Source organism: Nicotiana sylvestris, chromosome 5 (assembly GCF_000393655.2).
Source record: "Nicotiana sylvestris chromosome 5, ASM39365v2, whole genome shotgun sequence".
In the NCBI taxonomy this organism is placed as follows: domain Eukaryota; kingdom Viridiplantae; phylum Streptophyta; class Magnoliopsida; order Solanales; family Solanaceae; genus Nicotiana; species Nicotiana sylvestris.
The window spans coordinates 87,167,435-87,185,220 of record NC_091061.1 but is presented as its reverse complement, the minus strand read 5'-3'; positions in this window follow the sequence as shown (position 1 = coordinate 87,185,220).

Sequence of the window (17,786 nt, the reverse complement as noted above, 5' to 3'; positions counted from 1 at the left end):
TTTTCGGCCAAATGATCTGCTAACGCCTGGGCTTTCATTGCCGTGCGAGTGACATAAACTATGTCGAATTCCGTAAGCAAGATTTTCCATTTAGCCAGTCTCCCAGTAGGCATTGGTTTCTGAAATATATACTTCAAGGGATCCAACCTGCTTATGAGGAATGTAGTGTGGGCTTGGAGATAATGTCTCAGCTTTTGAGCAACCCATGTGAGAGCGCAGCATGTCCTTTCCAGCAGAGTGTATTTGGCCTCGTAGCTGGTGAATTTCTTGCTCAAGTAGTAGATTGCTTGTTCCTTCTTTCCGGTTATGTCGTGTTGCCCGAGGACGCAACCGAAAGAGTTCTCCAAGACTGTCAGATACAAGAAAAGTGGCCTCCCTGGTTCTGGAGGGACCAAGACTGGGGGATTCGAAAGGTATTCTTTGACTTTATCAAAGGCTTCTTGACACTCCGTTGTCCACTTAATCGCCGCATCTTTCCTTAACAGCTTGAATATGGGCTCACACGTGCTTGTCAGCTGGGCAATAAACCGACTGATGTAGTTCAACCTGCCCAACAGACTCATCACGTCTTTCTTTGTTCTCGGGGGAGGCAGATCTCTGATGGATTTTATCTTAGTTGGATCTAGCTCGATACCTCTCCTGCTTACGATGAAGCCCAAAAGTTTGCCCGACGGAACTCCGAAAGCACATTTGGCTGGGTTTAGCTTCAAGTCATACTTCCTTAGCCTCTCGAAGAATTTCCTCAAGTCTTGGATGTGATTATCCTGCGTCCTGGACTTGACTATCACGTCATCCACGTACACCTCTATTTCCTGGTGCATCATGTCATGGAAAATGGCAGTCATGGCCCTCATGTAAGTAGCCCCAGCATTCTTCAGACCAAATGGCATGACCCGATAAAAGTAGGTGCCCCAAGGCGTGGTGAAGGCAGTTTTCTCGGCGTCCTCTTCATCCATCAGTACCTGATAATACCCAGCGTAACAATCTACAAAAGACTGTATCTCGTGTTTGGCACAATTATCAACGAGGATGTGGATATTGGGCAACCGGAAATTATCTTTAGGACTTGCTCTGTTCAGATCTCGGTAATCTACACATACCCGAGTTTTCCCGTCCTTTTTCGGTACTGGAACCATATTCGCCAGCCATGTTGTATATTGGACTACCCGGATCACTCCCGTTTTCAGCTGCTTGGTGATCTCCTCTTTAATCTTGTCACTGACCTCAGTTTTGAACTTTCGTTGCTTTTGTTGAACTGGAGGACAATCAGGATGAATCGGCAATTTGTGAACCACTAGATCAACACCTAGTCCCGGCATGTCATCATATGACCAAGCAAACACGTCTTTGAATTCAAGAAGAAGTTGAATTATCGCCTCTCGCGTTTTCTTGTCCGTGTGAATGCTTATCTTGGTCTCCCGGACTTCTTCCGGGGTTCCTAAGTTTACCGGTTCAGTGTCATTCAGATTTGGCTTAGGTTTATTCTCGAAATATTCCAACTCTCGGTTTATCTCCCTAAAAGCCTCTTCTGCATCATATTCTGGTTCTGGGTTCATTAATTCGCAGTTAAATAACTCATTGTGATCTGGGCGTGAAGTCCGCAAGCATGTCATATTTAAAGCCGCATTATTAGGACTGAAAAGGAAGATGAAAGGAAAACTAATAAAAATCAGAACAAAGAAAGAATAGGAAAGCAATGATGATTTTTTTTTGTATATTTTCTTTGGAAAATTGGAAGACAACAATGTTTACAACTAGGAATTCAAAACAACAATTGAAAAGAAGAAAATGTTCAAGTTATGTCCCGGAGATAACTTGTGATACAGGAAAGGTGGCAGGGCAGGTCTACCCGGACTTCCGTCTAGTCGGGAATGGCATGGCCTCCCAGTTTTGAAGTTGGGCGTTCGGTCCCATGTACAACATCTCAGCAGTGCTTGTGCCTTCACCTGGTTGAACCATGTGGACCTCGTAGAGCATTTCTCTCATCGCCCCACATATTTCCTCGATTTCCTCAGTTGTGAAGACCTCATCATCTTCTTCTTCGGCGTACCTTGGCCTGACGAAAGTCGCATATAAATCCGGCAGTGGTTGAGGCAACTTCCAGCCCTCATTTCTCCTTTTCTTTGCCCACTCTTCGTTTGCTGGAGTAGGTTTGAAACCTAGTCCAAAAGGTTTCTTGGTGACTGGCAAGGTAATGGGTTCTGTTATTCCCTGAAGGGTTCGTCCAAGCCCCTTCCCTGGCCTAAATCCGTGCCGGATCATCTCTTTGGCCACCATAACCGAGGCGTTAGACAAGAAAGGCTGGGGGCAGGGTATTCCCTCTTCGTGCTGCTCTGCCAGTACAATCTCGAAAGCTTGATAGACCGTATGTTCGCTCCCTTCTCTCGGTTCAAGATATGGGATGGATGGGTCCCGATAAATGGCATGTTCGTCTTCCCCATGGACCACGATCTCTTGGTCTTCGTACTCGAACTTCACCATCTGGTGAAGAGTGGAAGGCACGGCTCCTGCCGCATGGATCCAAGGTCTGCCAAGGAGGAAATTGTAGGATGTGTCCATGTCGATCACTTGGAAGGTTACTCGAAATTCGACTGGTCCTATGACCAACAACAGGTCTATTTCTCCCATGGTCTCTCTCTCACGCAGACATTGTTGGGTCGGATTCTTCCTGCCCCAATTTCCATTCTTTGTAGCGTGGAGAGCGGGCAAATGTTAACACCTGATCCCCCATCCAGCATTACCCACTTGACATAGTAGTCCTCGCATTTAACTGTTAGATGCAAAGCCTTGTTGTGTGCCGCTCCTTCTGGGGGTAAATCATTCTTGCTGAAAGAGATTTGATTGACGACGAAGAATCTTTCTGTCATCCGCTCTAGTTTCTCCACCGAGGTTTCAACCGGTACATATGCTTCATTCAGGGTTTTCAGCAGGATCTTTTGATGCTCGGTTGACCTCATTAATAATGACAGCATGGATACTTGCTCAGGGTGCTTGCGCAGCTGATCTATCACCTCGTAATCCGACATCTTCATTTGTTGGAAGAACACTTCCGCTTCTTCAACACTCACGGGCTTCTTTGGAGGGAAGCGCCTTTGCGTGGTGTTGTTCAGTTCTTGGGTATTTGAGTACCCTCCAACGAAAGTATTTCTGGAAGTTCTTCCATGACCTCCTTACCTTTGTACATTACCAAAGTCTTTTGATAATTCCACGGCACTGTGGACGGGTTGGTCATCGGCTTTTGTGGCACGCGTCCGATAACCACTGGCTCATTCAGCCGAGGTGGTTGAATCGTCCCCCGGACCATATAGGCCCCTTTTGGCACGTACATAGGTTTTGTCTTCTTGATCCCGAAGTTCTGCGTCTTCTCGGCTTGACCTCGCGGTATGTAAAGAACTCCACCCTTTGCTGGTACCACTTTCTTTTCCACCTTCTTTTCAGGCTTGCTCTTTATAGCCTTGGCCTCCTCCCCCTTTTCTGATTTCTGGTCTATTTCAGGCCTCTTCCCTGTGTCGACAATGGCAATTATGGCTTTCAAAGCAGGGTCGAACTCTTTGTCTTCACAAATCATGCCGATCAACGGCCCATTATTGTGAGCGGGCAATGGATTGTTAGTCACATTTGGGATCTCTTCGTCCCTTAGCACTATTTTCCCCTGCTCTATCAAATTTTCGACCACTCTTTTCAATGACCAGCAGTCGTTTGTATCATGTCCCTCGGCTCCTGAATGATAGGCGCATCTGACTCCGGCTTTGTAAGAAGGTGATGTTGGGTTTTGCCTCGTTTGGGGAATTGGTTGCAAGAAACCCAACTGGACTAGCTTAGGGAACAAAGTAGAGTATTGTTCACCGATGGGCGTGAAAGTCCGCCGTCGAGGTGGCTCTTGGGGGCGGTAGTTATTCTGCGGGGGTTGTGGGTTATAGTGGTTGCGGTAAGGAGGCTGATTTCTGGGAGGTGGAGCTGGGCCTCGGTTGGCTTGTTGTGGTGGATGGTTATAAGGTTGGGCATTCATGACCATATAAGGTTGATGAGCATATGCCACATTTGAGTGGGGGTAGTAGTGTTGTGGGGCCCTTTCCGGAAAATGGGGCCTGGGATGACGATACTCCCTTGCTTCAGAGGCTGCCATAGCCGTTTCTTCCTTCTTCTTCCCCCTTGTCGTCCCTCCAGACCCGCTTTGGACGGCCTGGGAGGTTGCCCTTATGGCTGCTTGACTCAAAATCCTTCCCGTTTTCAACCCATTTTCCACCATCTCTCCAATCTTGATCGCTTCCGTGAATGGCTTACCCATGGCCGACATCATATTTTGGAAATAGTCAGACTCTTGAGCCTGGAGAAAGGTAGTGACCATTTCCACTTCATCCATGGGAGGCTTCACTCTCGACGCCTGTTCACGCCACTTAATAGCATACTCTCTAAAGCTTTCTGAAGGCTTCTTCTTCAAATTCGACAGAGAGTTTCGGTCTGGCGCAATGTCGATGTTATACTGGAATTGTTTTACAAAATCTCTGGCGAGATCATCCCATATATGCCATCGGGACATTTCCTGATCCATATACCATTCCGAAGCTATCCCTACTAGACTTTCCCCAAAGTATGCCATTAGCAGTTCTTCTTTTCCGCCGGCTCCCCGCAATTGGTTGCAGTATTTCTTAAGATGTGCAATGGGGTCACCGTGCCCATCGTATTTCTCAAACTTGGGGGTCTTGAAACCCGTTGGCAGGTGCACGTGAGGAAACATGCACAGGTCGGCGTAAGAGACGCTCTTTTGCCCGCTCAATCCTTGCATATTCTTCAGACTTTGTTCAAGGCTTCTCATCCTTTTGGCAATATCATTTTGTTCTGCAAATCTGGGGTTCTGATCCTGCCCGGGTGCAAGCTCGCACTGAGGCGGTAGAGGGTTAGTATTGGTAGCGAACCTAGTTGGTTCCATTGAGAACGACGGGGCTTGGAATGTAAAAGATGATGAGTCAAAGCTTGGCTTGTATGTGGTAGGTTGTGCCGTAACCGGGCAAGGCGATGCAGTAAAGATGTTCATGCTTGCATCAGTGGCCGACATTCGGGGATGAGGCTCAGAAGGTGATCCTGCAGAGAAGGCGGAGGTGGCTGGGTACCCAAATGGGGTAGCAGGGTAATTTATGGGGACATTAGAAGTCCCACTTGACCTGGAGAATAATTCAGGGAATCCGGGGACGACACTTGGCGGCTCTTTCCCATTGTTCCAGTCATCCAGCATTTCCAACATGCGGAGCCGTAGGATTCTATTTTCCTCCGCAGTTGCGGATTCAGGTGTGAGGACGGCTGAGATTGAGCTCTCCTCAGAGACGGGGACTGTTTGCAATGGAATTTCCAAAGACATTTCCACACTTCCTTTTGACCTGGTGAAGTAAGTGTGAGTACTGCTTCTGGTCCTAACAACAGGTGGTTGAACACTTCTTCTTGACCTCGTGAAATATGAGTGCGAGGCCAGACTTTCACCAAACCAACCGTCTTTTCAAAAACCCTGGGAATGCTCAATGACAAACGCACGGTTAATTTGCAGCAAATAACAGATAGTTAATCTCACGTTGGGCATGATGCACCTATACAGTTAAGTGGATTACTATATGTTTGCTACGAGAGCATGCGTCATTCCGGCATTTTTCCTCTTATTAGTTTTTCCTTTTTTTTCTTTTCTTTTCTTTTTCTCTTTTGTTTTCCTTTTATTATTTTTTTTTATTTTCGTAGTAAAAGAAATGCGATCGGATCCGATGAGGATTGCCTACGTATCACGATGCCTACGTGAATCAGATCATTACGTAGTTCGAAAAACACAAATGAGCGTAAAAGAAACAACCTCTTTATTGTTGAAACGTTCTATTACAAGCTACATTTTGCAAAAGAAAGAGCAAACTTTGAAAATAAACCTAGACTCAAAATAGACTGAAAATCACCTTGATGAAAAAAACAGGCAGAAGATGCTAAAATACAGATTTGACCTATGAATGCATTATGGTTTTAAAAATTGGTTTCCGCGGGGCATCGTTCGGCCTCGCCGCGGTCCTAGGCGTGAGATCCCTCTCAAGTTGCTCTAGCTCGTGCATAGTCTGCTTGACATAAACCATTACTGCCGAGAGGAAGGTAACACTGGACATGTTCTCACATCGTAGACATCGTCTGGTGATGGCGTGGGCAATGGCTTTGATCCTATCTCTGGTTTGCTTCTTCTCTACAAGCAGGTGCTTTATCTGATCGCTGCATATCTTGAAGACTTGAACATCTTGTACGTGTTGATGCTTCAATCGCCGTACTTCCAACTTCATCTGGGCTATTGAGTCATACCAGTATCTGCTCTTAATTTGGAAACCCTTGGCCTGACTAGCTGCTTTGATCTCAAGTGTTGCCATCTCTCTCTTTATCTTAGCAACAGTCTTCTCATGGTCGCTTTCCAATCGATTCAGGTACCTGCGATGCTTATCCGTTCTTGTATCCCACTGTGCTTTGAGCTCTGCTATGATGTTTTCAGATTTCTCCAAACCATCTCGCCATTCCCTGATTTCACCTTTTAGCCCTTTTATCAGCTGCTCGTCCGATCGACGCCTTGGTTGTCTATCTGCATCCAACCTTATCTGTTTGATCTGGGCTCTGAGCATTTCATTTTCTTGAATTAACCTGTTCCGCTCTCCCAGATCGGTAGCAACTTGCACGTTGTGTTCATATTTCAAGTTTTCCACTTGTTGCTTTAATCTGCTGATTTCGGCACAATAACCTCTTTCCTTTGCTAACCAATCCCAATGCCTTTGCGATGACTCGGTGAAATCCCGGATGTGGGGTCTCTTAGCTGGCCTTTCATGCTCGAGTTCCCTTCTATACCATGCAAGGTAACCTGGCGCCGTTTCTCCTTTGGCTCGATCCCGCACGCAAGTATCTGATTTCAAAAGTTGACCCTCATTCCAGATTTGGCGAATCTTTGCTTCTGGGAACTGTCCGTTAGGACTTATCTCAACTGTTTGAGCGCTAAGATCTTCCTCATGAGGTACTGTCTGGCATCTTCCGAATTGTCTCAAAACTCGGCCGGGTGCGTAAGGTTGAATGCTCTTAAGCCCCATCAGCAAGAAATGAGTTTTAGCCGCCGACATATATAAGATCTCATCAACAGGCAACCATCCCAACGTCCATTGTATTTGGATGGCAGTAAGAGCTTGCAAGAACGAGGTCCATGCCTGGAATCCTTTGGGCCAAATGATCTCTTTGGTTCTCGTGTAAGATTCTTCTATGCGGGTCTTTTCCGGGGAACCATGGCTCAAAATATCGGAATGATGGCAGAGGTGCTCGGTCATCCATATCTGTAGGAGCAAATTACAACCTTCGAAGAAATTTCCCCCAGCTTTACAAGCTGTGAGAGCTCGAAAGATGTCAGATACCACCATTGGCGCGAGAGTACTGTCACTTTGCGTGAGTAAAGTGCTGACGACCCCAGATATCTTCAAATCGATGTTTCCATCTTTCCTTGGAAATACCAGAAGACCCAGGAACATTATCATGAACGCTACCCGTCTGTGCTCGTCCCACTTCTGACGAACTCCTTTGCTGCACAGTTTGTTGATTGGATTATTGAATCCCCCTCGTGACCGTACCTATCATATATGAAGCATGAAGTACAGAATCCGGCTGCTAGATCCGGGTTGTGGACTGTTCTAGGTATTTTCAATGAATCCAGGAACCGATGTACCGTGACGACTCTTGGGGCGACCAAGTATTTTTCCCTTAACGGAAACTCAGTATTCCCGATGTATCCGGCCATTTCTTCCAAAGTCGGGGTGAGTTCAAAATCAGAGAAATGGAAAACATTGTGCGCCGGGTTTCAATAGGTAATCAAAGCTCTTATGATATCTCCCCGGGGCTGGACTTCCAACAGACCCACAAGACCTTTCAGATATTTCTTAACCTCATTTTGTCCTTCCACACCTAGATCATTCCACCATAGCCGTAACTTGACAGGGATTTTGGTCATTATTGAAAAATGTTCATTTTGCATCGTGCTCATCCTGCACATTTATTAAGGTAATTTTAACAAAACGACTTGACTCAAAATATTTTAAACAGAGGGGATCAAGTTTTGAACACGGCCTTTAAACACTTCGGGGATGAAGAGTTTATGGCTGTGCGGGCCAACTGGACAAAAATGCTAAACAAGACCCAAAGGTGGCTATTTATGCAAAGTCAGCCTTCCGGCGTCCCTTTCGGGAACATTCGGCTATTTATGATAAAACAACGTCACCTGACTTATTTACGACTCTTTTAAAAATTTGACACATCTTTTATTTATTTATTTACTGGTTTTTTGGCTATTTAGAAAAATGGGGTTGAACCCGACGAGGGTTGCCTACGTATCTCACATCCGGTGAGAATCAAACCGGCGTAGTTCGGGCATATAGGAAAAAATCGAATAAACCTAGAAATCAGGAATGCGTATTTTTACATTTTTTTTTGAAAAGAGATAAAGATTAAAAGAAACTATTTATTTTTTTTATATTATTTTTTTTAGGAAAAATTTGGACTATTAGTCTGAATTTATAAAAGGGGTACTACGAAAGAAACAACACATTTTTTTTTTATGAATTTTCGATTTTTTTTTACTTTTAAAATAAATACCCCTTTTTTTTTGAAAGTGATAAAAGAAAATTTTTATATATATTTTTTTTAATAACTCTCAATAAACAAGACAGTTTTGTTTTTTTTAGAAAAATTCCGGCGAGGTTTTGACACTACTTGGACATTGGTTTTATTTTCCAAAAATAAGTAATTATCCTCCCTACGCTGCTATTTTCCCCTTTTTTTTAGGAACCGGTCGACATGCGGAACCGAAGCAAATAAATGCACAACACAGATAGGAATGCAGCATGATGGTCTTTTCCATTTCAGGTTGCCTGTCCTAGACGGACCCAACCCCTGTGTTGAGTCCCCTAAGTCAAATGCAATATGATGCAAATAAGCGTTCCTACTAGGGATCCGGCATGAAGTTTCGTTATACTAGGTTTAAACCTTGGTATTTGTTCTAGACTGTGTACCCGAGCGGACAACTCGAGTCGAGGAGGGGGCTACGTACCGGGGACCCGCGAGATCGTCCGGCTTTGTAACTTGTCCGACCTCTTTCTTATTTCAGGTATTGACACTAACAGAATAGGGAGTCTCGACCAGCGAGCTTCTCCCCGGAGGTAAGAAAAGAAGGGTTTCGGCACAGTTTATATACAGTTCAGATAATATCAAAAGCGGTAAAAGACAACATTTAGCACTTTTATGCAAAACATGTAATAAAGATCAGATAATAAAGCCAAATATAACAATTATTCTAAGCTCGAATTCTTGGACCCTGAACCAGTGGTTCTGGGTCACAAATCCCCAGCGGAGTCGCCAGAGCTGTCACACCTCCTTTTTGCGCCCCCTCCCCGAAGGGTTAAATGCGCGGGTGGAGTTTTTCCAATTTAAGTGACAATATTCGAAATGGGATTATTTATTTAATTCAGAGTCGCCACTTGGGAAAGGTTTGGCTTTTGGTGTCCCAAGTCACCGGTTTATCTTGAATCCCAAATCGAGGAAATTTTCGACTTTTCCAAATGAAGTCTGCGAACCAGAAATTCTAAGTAAGGAATTCTGTTGACCCGAGGGAAGGTGTTAGGCACCCTCGAATCCCGTGGTTCTAGCACGGTCGCTTAAATTGTTATAATGGCTAAATATCTGATTTAAATACAGGTTGTGACTTATGTGCTTTTATTAAGTTTAAACCGCTTTTATTATTATCATTTATTTTATAGAATTACAACGTCGTGAAAATGCATCTCGAACCACGTCACAATCAATGCACCCGTAGTTGTTAACACATTTTTGACTCCGTTGAGACTTGGATTTGGGTCACATCAATGTGCACCCGATTTTTAAGAATATAATTTACTTAAAAGTCGCGCCTAAAGAAATCTGAACGCATTATTGTCTTTGGGGAAGGCAGTGGAATTCACTAAACAGTCCGTCCCAAATTCTAAGTATTTATCATGATCAATTATTGAGGGCCCCGCAATTTGCATTTTTATTCGGCGAGGCTCGTCTCATTATTTTAGAAGGGTACCCTACAGTGGCTACATTTCTACTACGTTTATCTTTAAAGAGAAAGGCGATGCCAAACTTTACTTGTTTGAACAAATACAGACTGAATCCTTATTATGTTTGCCGAACCTAAACTTGTTTGATTACCTGATTGATTGTTCATGAGGTGAGAGTTGCCTCATGCTTTGTCTTCATCGAGTGAATACGCTTATTAATTTGCTAAGTGAGATTGCAACAAACTAACAACATATATTGAGTTATGTTTAACGACCTCCAAGTTCCATTTTAGCACTCTAACCTATTTGAAATTGATAAACGAAATCGGCTGTTTATTAGGAAAATTACTACTAAATGAACTCGAAATGACTATTAGTTTCTCCCAACAATCATCACATTATTTCGAAACAAAGAATCTATACCGAAACCCGATATCGAACTTATATTGGAGCACATAATCTGACAGGAAAAGCTGGCCTTCATAGCCAACTCTTAATGTGGCTGCATGAGGGTTTGTTTGGGATACATTTATCCCGGACTTAATACCATAGATTTGTCAATTCAGAGGTCTGTGTAAAATACATACAAGTGCTTACCATGGCTCTATGTTATACAGTCATAACTAAACCAAACAAGTGTTATACTGAACTGAATGTATACTAAATCAAACATGCTGTCTAAGTCATACTGTCATTACTGTTGAGCCATGCTATCTAACAGTTCACTTTGAACAGAATGTATGCTAGTTTATACAGAATATTTGCAGTTTGCAGTAAAAATACAGGCCCAACTAACATTCGAACTATCTTTTACACCAATGCTATAATATAAACTGATATTCATTTCTCTATTATCTGCTTCAACTTCAAACTTTCAACAATACATGGTTCAAAGGTTGTGTACCTGGGAATATTTGCAATTGAAGAAGAGGGCAATCAGTAGAGTACAATGATAACAGAATGCAGCAGCAATCACAGCACTATCAGTAGCAACAGGGCAGAATAGCACCAGGCAAAGCAATACAGCAAGAAACAGGCTCGAGTGCAGAATTGCGACTATGGCCAATAGAAAGCAAAAGCCAAATAACATCCACCCCCAGTGGAGTAGAATCAGAACTCCAGACAGACCAAATCAGTAGTAAACCGAAAAAAACACTCGATTAATAGACACAAACTGGACTTTCCAAGAATCAGAACTGATTTGAACAATTTGAACCACTGAAACCCAATAATAATAGGAGGAAAAAGTTTCTGATTGTTGGTTGTATACCTTCTATCTCTTCACCTCTCTCTATCTATGTTTTCCTAAAATCAGCCCTATCCTTTCTCTGTGTATATCTATTTGTATGTATTTCAGCTCTCAAGGTCCAGTGTCTGTATATCTTCCTTTCTCTTTCAAAGAATTCCTCACAGTCTCCTTCTTTTTTTCTTTTTCCCTCCAGGTTTAGTCTTGTTTTTTCCAATTTTTCTCCTCTCCCCCAATTCTGTATATCTTTTATCTCCCAGATCCTCCTCCTTTTATAAGCCTCAACACTATCTCTTTTAACAGCCTGTTTTCAAAATGTCACAGTACCCCTCCCATGTGTCTTTTACCTTTTCAGATCCCAATTAGTTATTTAAGTATATAACCTCCATCAACATTCCCTGGCAGACTTACTTTTAAAAGGTTTAATACTTTTTAAACTTAAAGCAAGGTATGGGCAGTAGAATATGTCTGACAGCATATGCTGTCAACACATTTTAAAATTAAAAGCCCTTTTATGAAGGAAACAGGCTGTGCACAAAGCACATGAGGTGCACCAATGCACATGCTGTGCACGAGTGCACATGCTGTGCACGAGTGCACATGCCTTCCAATTCAGAATTTAAGCACTACTGATCCAATTCAACAGCTATAAGTAAACAAAACTGGTTCTTAATTGATCCAGGCAAATGTTCATCAGAAGCAAATCGATTTACTTTGTTCAGACAGTTGAAACTAATTGACGACACATGTCGACTCGACTATATTAGCATTAACATACACAATCGTAGCCAAAAATCAGACATTTAAACAGTATCGATACATGGTTCGAATTATACTGACTAAGCAGAAATACACTCGAGGAGTCAACTAGTCAGTCCAAACTTGAAAATCAGCTACTTGCACAACATTTACATACACATTATCAGAACAAATGGAAAGACTCACTCAAACAAACAGAAGTTCAGGCAAAGTGGACAAACAAAAGTTGGTAAAATTAAAACAAATATGAACAGACTTTTAAAACAAATCAACGGACTAAAACAAAAATAAAGAAAAGAAGAACAAGACTCACCTCAAATCTTTGAAAAATCAAAACCTTGACTTGGATTTGGACCAACCTTTCTTAAGGCTGAATGGACTTTAAACGAAGTGTTTCTCAGATGAGAAACACTTTGATTAAAGTCCATTAGACCTTAATCTCTTCGGTTGAACCAGTGAAGGAGGAACAAAACTTTCAAACTTAGATCTGGGATTCAGGCTTCCCTGATCAGATTCGGACCAAACCAAGTATGGTTTGGTCACGAGGGGGTCTGGGGAGTGTCTGGTATGAATTTGAAGCAGATCGGTGTAGATCAGGTTCTGACTCGAATCTTCAAATGAAGATTCGAGAAGGTGGGATAAGATTCGAAGCATGGGGTTGATAGATTTGGGTTCAGGATGGCATGGGGGTTCTATGGTGTTTAGGGGAAGGTCACCGGCGTTCATGCCGCCGGGTTCCTGGTGAAGGGAGATGGGGGCGGCTCTAGGGTTCCGGGGTTCTTTGTGAGGATGATGAAGGGCAGGGGTATTTGGACAGGGGGGTGGGGTATGAGGGGCAGCTTATATATGGAGTGAGTGGATGGACCTCAGCCGTTGGATGAGGCATGACGAAGGGCCAAGATCCTTCCACTTGAGGGAAACGGTGTCGTTTCGAGTGTTAGGGGCAGGGTTGGTTCGGGTAACGGGTCGGGCAAATGGGGTTATGGGTGAGAGATCCGGACCGTTGGATCAGCTTGGTTTGAATGGTTGGGATGGATTGGCATTGAAACGACGTAGTTTTGGTGTTAAACTACGTCGTTTTGATGCCTGGGGAATGGGCTGTGTGGACCGGTGGACTGGGCTATTTGCTTGGGTTCCAAATTTTGAAATGGGCACGGCCCAAATTCATTTTACAACAAATTTTTGTCTTTTTTTTTCTTTATTTCTAATTTCCTAAATACACAAACTAATTAAATAAAACTAAGCACCACTAATTAAACTTAACATATTTATTTCACGCGTATAAAAATGTTAAAAGTAGGTAAAATTAAATAAGGCAACAAATCAGGACAAAAGAAAAAATGCGTATTTTTGTAATTTTCCATCTAACAAACGGGTCATGGTTTAAATTACGCATGACACATACATTTTTAATTCTTTTGGAGTGATTGTCGCGTAAAACAAAAATCACGTGCTCACACTACATATTGATGACAAAGCACAATCTCGGCCTGTGTCGTATAATGAAAGCTATATATACACAACGAAGAAGGCAGAGAATATTCGTTCCCCCTTTTTTTTCCGGCAGCTACGGCCCGGCGGTCTCCTGCTCATCATCCTCATCATCGGACATTAGGAACTTGGCATCGAACTCCTCTCCTTTGGCTTGTTTGATCTCCTCCGAAAGATCAAAGCCTCTGGAATGAATCTCCTCAAGGGTCTCCCTCCGGGATCTACACCTCTCGTACTCCCTGCTATTATTTACACGATCAAGGGTCTTCTTCAGCTTGGCCTTAGTGGCAGCAACACTCCTTGAATGAACCGCCATTTTTTGCCCCGCCCTAGTATTATTCATTACAACCTCGACCCGGACATTCACCACCTTGGTTTTCTCCCTTGATAGCTCGGATGAGAGTCTCACGATCATCTTCGCCCGAGCGGAATCATTCGCACGGGCGGCCTGAATTTGCGCCTCAAGAATGGATGTCATGGCCTTATCCCTCTCTTTGGCCTCAGAATGGGCACTAACAAGTGCTTGCAGCTTAGTGAATTCACATTTGGCTTTGCTGACCTCGCCCCAGAGTTGTTCCAGCTCATCCGCCTTGTCCTTCAACTAAAACAGCAACACATCAAAGACGGCAAGGCAAAAAAGGTAATACAGGCCAACGCGAAATGCAGAATACCTGTTTCTCCAAGAGGGCCTCCTGGGCACGGCTTCGGTCCACCCCACACCGTAAAGAAATGAGCTTACTTTCCTTTGCCACACAGAGAAGTTTGAGGGATTTTTCCCTTTCTCGAGACTCCCGCAATGGGGCCTCGCAGTGAAGAAGTTTGGCTTTGAGCCTATCAAAAGCCTGAAGAAAAAAGCTAGGTGAGTAAAGAGAAGATCAAGGAGCACGGGGCCAGAACATCCCTACCGTGATCGAAAACTCACCACAAGGCCAAAACTATGAGCCTCGTCGAGGGCCGAAGCAACGTCCGATGGTGCATCTATCCCGGAAGCTTTCTGGTCGACCGAATCGCTTCCCCTCAACCGCTGCAGAGAAGACGCCTCACCACAAGCCTTCTCGCACCACGGAGCACCTTTTCTTTTGCCAGCGCTCCTTGATTCCTGGGCCATCAATCTCCCCTCCTCCCTCAGGTAACCCAGTCTCACCTCGAATGAGCTCCCAGCACCTACGACAGAGGAATCAGGCGAATCAGCAAAAAGGAAGCCGTCCCTAAAAAAGGGGGGGGGGGACGCCAGACACCTACCATAATGTTTTGCCTCCTATCTCCCTTTTGAAAGATCTCGCCATCGGCGCCTATCGTGAGCCCAACAAGTTGCCAGCCTACGAGACCATTCGACTGAATCAGGGACCTCACCGGGCAACCAATGAGTTGCTATAAACAAAGGACATGAAGACATCATTATGGGGCCAACCTCATATGAAGAGAAAAACAGTTCGAACAGAGTGCTTAAGGGTAGAGTTCCATTTCTCAAGAAACGGTAAAAATTCTCTGGGGATAATGTTGGTTGTCTGGACTCGAATGAACTGATTCATCCATCCACGGTCCTCATCCTCCTCGCTGCCAATCGCAGAAGCTTGAGTGGACCTACGCTGAAGAGCAACTAGGTTCCGGTAATGTAATGGCCGGTACAACCTTATAAGGTGACTGAGGGTAAACTCTATCCCGGCCTTATGAGCAAAATATCTCATCGACTACACTATCCTCTAGAGAAAGGGATGAACCTACACCAATGTTACTTGATACCTTCTACAGAAATCAAGCACGACCCGGTCCGGGGAACCCATCGCTAGAAGGTACTTGTCATGACACTCTCCTCGGGGGAAGGTACTTGTAGAATCATGCCTTTCCCCCATCCTCACTCTCTCCCGATCACCCTGAGGTTCTCCTTCCTCACCAATGAAATAATCCTCGACATGTTCTCCCGATGGCCCAGAACATTGGGATGCTTCCCCGGTATGGCGACCCTCTTTGAGGCAGCGCACCCCGGGCCTCGCTCTCCCGACATCGGGGGAGAGCCGCTGGCTCCAACCAAAGGTGGAACGCAGGAAGGAATCCCCTTCGTCCGAGGATCATGTGTCAAAGCAGCGACTATGACTACGATAGAATAAGGAGAAGAAGAGGAGGATCCAGGCAAAAAACTTCCTGAAGCAAAGAAGTGGAGGGACTCGCACAAAGTGCCAGGCTCTACAGAGGAGATAGGCTTATCAAAGATTGCAAAACCGCTACTTGAAGGGTGGATGGACAAATATATAGGGGCCATGCAACAACTGCTCCATTGCGTAAGAAGGCCAATTAATTCTGGCTGCGTTAATGTCACATTCTCCTTGGGGAGTGCACTGGCAGAATCATCCCATGCTCCTACATAATTCATAAAATCAAGGGACCTTGGGAGATCCCCGACGTCGCAAATATCGGTTCGGAGGAGCTACCGACTCAACCTTGGGACATGGCTAGTCTCGGGGCCCCCGGCCCATCCTACGAAAAGGCTCCAAAAGGCCGATGCTCGATGCTCGGAAGCAAAAAAAAGAGAGGGAAAGCAGCAAGAAGGACTAGAAAAATAAAAGCTCCTTTCATACATTGACAAAAAGGAAAAACACCTTTACACCATCCGTCTCCCAGGAGGGAGAACACATGGAACAAAAAAGAAGGCATACAAAAAAGGGCTCGGAGACTACTCCTCGCCACTATCATCTTCACCCCCATCGGGGGCAATCAAGAGCGTCAGTCTTCCCTCCATCGCACGAGCCTCCTCCAGGCCGACAGACAACTCGAAGCCTCTGGCCTCGAGTTTTTTTCCAGGACCTCCCTCTTCGCCTTCGCTTTGGAATGTTCGATAGCTCGGACCAGTTTCTGCTCAGCTGCCAGGGATATGTCACGAACCATTGCATGCGCTGTGGCCGCATCCTCCTTATAAGTGGAAGCATATCATTCGGCCTCAGACTTAGCCGCGGCCAAAGTAGCAGTCTCCCTGCGAGAGTCTGAGAGAAGGCCTCGAGATGTTGCCAATTCCCTGGTCACAGCCTAGCTCCTCCCCTTCAGCCTGGAGATCTCCGCTTCCAATTGACTAATCTACGAGCTGCTCTGCTCAACCTACAATGAAGAGCAAGACAGTGAATATGTGAACACAGAACATGTATGGATACGGAGTAAAAGAGCAGGTATGAGCAAGGTAGAATACCTGAGCAGCAAGAGAGGCCTTCTCCCGGAGCACCGCCTCCAAAGAGGTTCGAAGCTCCGCCAACTCTTTATCTTCCTGGGCGCCACAAGCCTCCGAGTCTTGTAGCTTCGAAGCAATGTTATTACGCTCCTTCTCGTGCAAAAAAAGCTCCCCATGAAGCCGGAGGATGGCGTGATAATACATCTCTTTACACTGTGGCACAACAAGAAAGTTAAGAAAGATGATGAATAATGCCTGAGAGCGAAAAGAAACGCACAAGGAGAAGTTGTCACCTGCTACAGGGACTTCTCCACCGATTTAACGGTGCCAAAGACGTCGAGATCAGCTCTGTCGATTACGCCATAAAAAGTGTTGGAAATGAAGGCTCCCCCTCTGAAAGGGGTACCGACCGTGGCGCCGATCATCCTTTCGGCATCCCTCAGCTCTCCTGATGAGACTGGAAAGTCCTGAATAAAATCGTTTGGGTCGACGATTTCTCCAAATAGAAACCCATGTTCTTTTAAAGCCCCGACCCCGATCCATCAGGACAAACGGTCCTACTAGCAGAAGCTACATCAAATCTGGCCGCATGATTCGAAGCTACATCAGCGTCCTCTTCGAGGACCCTCGGCTCCTTAGCCCTGCCGGACCCAGTCATCCCAGACTCATGAGCCTCCGATCGGGGTGCCTGTAAATCACTCACACTGGACCTCGTTCTCCTCCTCAATAGACTTCCATCATCGCCCTCCCCCTCGACATCGGGGTTCAACCCGAAGGTTAGGGCAGTAGTTTTATCAAGACGAGCAGTGGCCGCCCTGTCTTTCCTTTTCTTGTTCATATCAGGCTCCAAGGCCTCCGCTTCACTATCGGGGGGGGGGTGGCCTCATCTGCATCTTCTCACCAAGGCCTGCACCAACACAATAAACACAATATGTTATTACTTAGAGCTCGGAAGGAAACACAAAATATGAAGCACGAGCGGTAAGGAAACCTCACCGTGATTCTTATCCACCCAATGCTCCTTAGCCATGACGGTCCAAGACCAAATACCATACGGGAA